The sequence below is a fragment of the Ursus americanus genome, chromosome 16 (assembly GCF_024610735.1).
Source record: "Ursus americanus isolate L20-20 chromosome 16, mUrsAme1.1.p, whole genome shotgun sequence".
Taxonomy (NCBI): domain Eukaryota; kingdom Metazoa; phylum Chordata; class Mammalia; order Carnivora; family Ursidae; genus Ursus; species Ursus americanus.
In genome coordinates, this window is record NC_142142.1 from 57709963 (window position 1) to 57715962 (window position 6000).

The following is a 6000-nucleotide window of genomic DNA, read 5'->3' on the forward strand; positions in this document are numbered from 1 at the left end:
AAATGGGGTGTATCACAGAGCTAACATTACAGAACATCAAGGAAATGATGGACTATCCATTTAAATAGTGACCAGACAACAGTTTATCAATAGAAGGGGAAAAAAACAAAAACAAAAACAAACCAGTCCTTACATGTAAGGAAATGTAAAACATGTAAAAACAAATCCCAAATAGATTTGAAAGCTATATATGGGGGCGCCTGGGTGGCTCAGTACGTTAAGCACTAGAGTCTTGATTTCAGCTCAGGTCATGATCTCAGGGAGGTGAGATGGAGCCTGCCTGCACTGAGCATGGAAACTACTTAAGAGCCTCTCCCCCTCTGCCCCCTCCCACTCCAGCTCACATGTGTGCACGCACACTCTCTTGAAAAAAAAAAAAAAAAGCTATATGTGAAAAATAAAACTTGAAAAATTTTAGAAGAAAACACATAAAATATGCATAAAATATGTTCATGACAGGCAGCATGAAAGGATTTATTAAGTAAAACATTAAAAAGACAAAATATAAAAGTGATAAATCTGCCTGTGTTAGTTAAAACTTTTAAATGACAAAAGACATCATAAACAAAGTATAAAGATAAGACACAGCCTAGAAGAATACATTTGTAATACGTAAAACTTACAAAGGATTAGTATATAGATTATACCACTACAAATGAAAAATAAAAAGTCAGACTCAAAAATAAGGCAGAAAATATAGACATGTAATTGCAGAAAAAAAATAAACATTTGAAAAGATGTTCAGTTTTTCTGGATTTCAGTAAAATGTAAATTTTTTAAATGAGCATCAAGTGTTGACAAGGATATGAGATATGCTACTAATTATGCATTGCCGGTAACCACTTAACTTCTTAAAATCATTTTGAAGAGCAATCTTACAAAGTCTAGTAAAATTCCACTACTAGGTGCTTACCCTAGAGATGTACCTATATACCTAAAAAGACATATAAAGTATTTACTATTCATAATAATGAAAAAGTTGAGGAATGGCTAAACAGATTTTTTAAATACAATGAATTACTATGCAGCAGTTAAATATATTCTCATCAGTAAGTTTTAAAATATAACACTAGTTTTTTTTAAAAAATCTAAGCATACAAAACAATAGAAATGATAACTTATCAATATACGCAAATGTAGGGGAAGTATATAAACTTGCATGAGAATGAGACACACCATTTTTGAGTAATTGTTCTGCCTAGTGAGTAGAGAGAAGAAAAAAATATGTTAGAAGTCTTTAGTGGTATCTGTAACATATTTCTTTAAAAGGCATGTAGAGAAAAATCTGATCTAAACAAACAAAGCAAAATAATTAATGTAATTTAATCCTGTGTGGTGGAGGGGAGCCCTTTTCTTTATGTTTGAAATAGGTCTTAGTACAAAAAGTAGGTTTTGATAAACATAATGACTGGTTATATTAAACATGATAAACATCAGGAATCCACAATTCAAAATGGAAGCTAGGGATATTACAAGAATCTATTTCTAGCTATGCGGTTAGGATGCAGTTCCAACTGTATGGTCCACTCCTTACACACACCTTTCTCTCATCATAGAAGGTAACCATCAACATCCTGAAATCCATGCTTATCATTTTTTTATTATTATATTTATTATTTTATTATATAGCTTTATTTCACCTCCATGCATTCATAAAACATACATTCTTAAAATTCTAGCCATTTTAACCTTCTACAAAAAGTATTATTTTGCCATTAAGAAAGCTGTGACAGATTTCAGAAGACTGACATCATTCAGAATGTATTTTCTGGCCATATGGAATTAAACTAGCTTCAGAAATGAAAAGATATCCCGAAAAAATCCAATTGCATAGAAACTGAACAATATACTTAGAAATAAAGTGTGATTCGAGGGGGAAAAATAATCAAAAAAGAAAATAGAAAACATTTTGAACTTGATGATGATGAAGATACAATATGTAAAATATCAATACTCATGGAACAGAGTTAAAGCAGTGCTTTCAGTGAAATTACTAGCTTTATACATCTACATTATAAAGGAAAGGCAGAAAATCAATCATTTAAGCTTCATCACACTAAAATTTTTTTTAAAGATTTATCTATTTATTTATTTGAGAGAGAGAGAGTGCGTGAGTATGGAAAGGGAGAGAGGGAGAGAATACCCAAGCAGACTCCCTGCTGAGCACAGAGCCAGATGTGGGGCTCAATCCCACAATCCTGAGATCATGACCTGAGCTGAAATTAAGAGTTAGATGGTTAACTGACTGAGCCACTAGTTGCCCCTGATAACCATTTTAAGTTTAGTGTGATGAACGGGAGCCTGGGTGGCTCAGTCGGTTAAGTGTCTGACTCTTGATTTCAGCTCAGGTCATGATCTCAGGGCTGTGGGATCAAGCCCTGTGTCGAGCTCAGCACTGAGCATGGAACTTGCTTAAGATATTCTCTCTCACACTCTCTCTGGCCCTCCCCCCAGTGCCCTCCCCATCAAAAAAATAATCCGAGTATTATGAACTTTACACCAAAAATTAGGCTACATTTAAGTAAAAGAGAAATTCCTCAAAACACAGAAGTTACCAAAGCCAAGAGAAAAATAGAAAATTTTAATAATTTTATAGTTTATTTAAGAAATTTGACCATTTATTTAAAACCTATCCACAAAGAAAACCCCAGGCCCAGAGTGCTACTCTGGTGAATTCTTCCAAGTATTTAATAGGCATAATCTTCAAGAGAATGGAAAAGCAACAATAAAAATTTGAGGAAAAAATATAGGAAAACATTTTCATGATCTTGAGGTAGTCAGAGATTTCTTAAGCAGGATGCCCCCAAAAGTGCTAATTATAAAAGAAAGTTTTGATAAATCAGATTTCACTAAAATTAAGATGTTCTATTCATCACAAGACACCATGAAGAGAGTGAAAAGGTAATTCACAGATGGAAGAAGGTATCTGTAATTCATGTATCCAAAAAAAGGGGGTTTAAAATTAGAATATATAAGAAATTCTTATAAGCCAGAAAGACAAAAATCCTGAAAACCCAATAGAAAAAATAGGCAAAAAAGTTGAACAGATATTTTACAAAAAAAAAAAAGATATTTGAAAGATCAATTAACAAAAGACATAGATGGACATTTGACCAAAGAAGAAATACAGATGGCAAATTAGCATATGAAAAGGTGTTAAATATCATTAGCCATTAAGGGAATGCAAATTAAAACTACAGTGTGATATCATTATGCACCTACAAAATGGCAAAAGTTAAAAAATAGTAACACCACCAAATGCTGGCAAGGATGTGGAGAAATCCATACACTGCTGGTGGGAATATAAAATAGTACAGCCACTCTGGAGAACAGTTTGGCAGACTTTTATAACACTAAATTTGCGGCTGCCAGCAATTGCACTCCTAGACATTTATGCAAGAGAAGTGGAAACTCATATTCACCCCTACCTGTTCACAAATGTTCACAGCTGCTTCATTTATAATCACCCCAAATAGAAAACAACAGATGTTCTTCAGTGGGTTAATGGTTAAAAAAAAAAAAAAACCAAATCTCTAAGACCTACGTACCACCAAATATCACTGAGCAATGCAAAAGAATGAACTCAGAGTGGGAAAAACACCAAATTTCCCCTGAAAGGCCCTCAGTTTCCACAAATATCATACAAAAGATCATCAGACAGATTACCCCTTTATGAGATGGGTCAAGAGAGCTATGGGGACAGACTGGAAACAACAGATACAAAAGAATGAATATGTTGGCAAAAAGGCAAACACTATGAACATGAAATTTGAAGAATCAATACATCTTCTTTAATACACTTTTAGCAGCAATAGGGACACTTTGAAGGAAGGATAAGAGCACCACATTCTAGTACTTAATATTCACACAATATAAATACATTAATCTTGTCACTCTTGTCATTATGAGTTCTGCCCTCCTCAGCCCTGCCTTCAGTGAGCAAAACCCTTTCTTAATAGAAGAGTGGGGAGATATTCTTTGTTCATGAAGAAAGTGACTGTGGATATTGATCTTCTCGGGGAAAATACTAAAACAACAGGGTTTTTCCTATTCATATGTTGACAAGCAGGCATGTTTTATTCATTACCTAATATTTCAGAATAGGGCTTTTTGCATTAAAGGAAAACTCAAGAAGAAAAATAAATCAGCTCTATAACGTGACCCTGAAAATCCTACCCCAAACTGAGCTGAGATTTGTTAGCCAACAAACTCAACATAAAATTTGAAAATGAGATACAAGTTTGAGTCCTTTAAGATGGTGAAACAGCAGAAGTCAGTTTCTCATCATTCATCCCTAACAGTGATAACTAATGGAAGAGACTCTACTAAGTTCACAGCTGCTAGTGCAGAACATATTTCTCAGCTTTCTTTATTCTACCCAACCCTAGGCAACACCTAAAAGTCTGGATAGAAGCAATTATAAACCTCAGGACGTTAGCAGTGGAAGAGAGTCTGGAAATTCTACAATGACTATAAAAGGCAATTAAGGTACAGTACCAGTCATTCAGGAATTTACAAAATTAAGGACCCAAGACAGCCACATGTAAAAAGGCTCCTATTATTTTAATGCACATGAATTCAGAGTCCATTTGAAATTTAGACAGAAGTCATCAACTGCAGGCTTCACATTATAGACACAGAAAAGCCATTAGCAAGATCACTGCTGAGACAAGCCTAGGTAGAGCCATGCCCCAACCATCTCAAAGGGACACAACACTAGGAGGTACACTGAGCCACTTCATCTTCTTCCTCAGCTTTGTGACCTTCCCTATCACTTTCTTCCTCACTCCAAGGACCCCTATAATAACGTGTTCAGACCCTTCCCTGTTAAGCTGTCCCAAATGATGCTCACTTTTCACCAGGAGAACTCCACAATGCCTTTCCAAAGACACACTTCCCATCAGATGGGGATGAGTTGTGGTAGCAAGATGTCACTTACTCTAATTTATTAGTGACTCGCTCCTTCAGAGCTGCAGACAGCTCATGGGTTTGTCAACCCCCCCCCAATCTGCACAGTTTCTAAGTTTATCCTGATGAGTGTAGGCATGTCCAAACCACACACCAATTTAGCCATTCTAGTGGAGCCTTGGGGGTTTCCATAATTCCAATCTGCATACTAGTACCCCATCTGGTTTGTGATTTTCACTTTCCTTGTAGTTCCAGAGACAGAATACACACACAAGGACCCTGAAATCAGAGGGGCTTCTAAGGGCACAGAAGCCCGGCTCTAGGGAGAGCACTTACTGCATCTTCCAACGCAGGGTGTCCTGAAAGCTGGGAAGGTCCTCACCACAAACCCACGCTGATGTCTCTTTTCCCGTGAACACATCTTGTGAGGCAGGTTCTCAGGCTTAAATGTTGGCTCCACCGCTTACTTAATGTTGCGTCCTTTGAGCATGTTGTGAACCAGTCTGTGCCTCCGTGTCGTATCTACAAAATGAAAGCGATAACAACAACGAGTGCTACCTCCTTGGGTTATATTGGCTGTTATACACTATACCACGCAGGTAAAAGCAGGTGCTCAAGGCTCAGTAAGTAGTAAGTCGATGCTCTTTTTTACTAGACCAGCAGGAATTCATGTGCAACCCTCTATTCTCTGGAAGAAGGAAGAAAGGGACTGTTAGGGACTACTAGGGACTGCCCTTCCTGCTTTCTTTTACTTACTCAACCCTTCCCCTCTGCCCTTTCCCTCCCATTACCCCTTCTCCAGCCCCCCCCACCCCCACCCCCCGGCCAGGGCTTCCCTAGAATTAGCTTTCTAACCTGGCACTTGTTCCCACACAGTGCTCTCAACAACGATCTTGTCCATGTGTGCTTGCTCTCCTCCCCAGCCCTGAGGCCCCCAGTAGGCAGAGGCCAGTGACACTCCTGAGCCAATAGTGACTAGCATAAACCTGGGCAGAGAGAATGTGCTTTTTAAGTTATGATTGACTGTGCCACCCCTTCTTAAATGTATACAGAGACTTTAATACATGATGTCAGTTGTTGTGTCTGGCACAG

General features: G+C 37.4%; 1 long non-coding RNA gene across 1 annotated transcript in view; it reads right to left on the reverse strand.

Annotated features, from left to right (window-relative positions):
• The window catches only part of LOC148108821 (uncharacterized), a 304103-nt gene extending 298678 nt beyond the window's left edge, over positions 1 to 5425 (reverse strand). Inside the window, exon 1 of the long non-coding RNA XR_015727046.1 lies at positions 5245 to 5425. This is a non-coding gene — a long non-coding RNA (uncharacterized LOC148108821). The remainder of the gene's footprint in view (positions 1 to 5244) is intronic.
• Between the last annotated feature and the right edge of the window lie 575 nt (positions 5426 to 6000).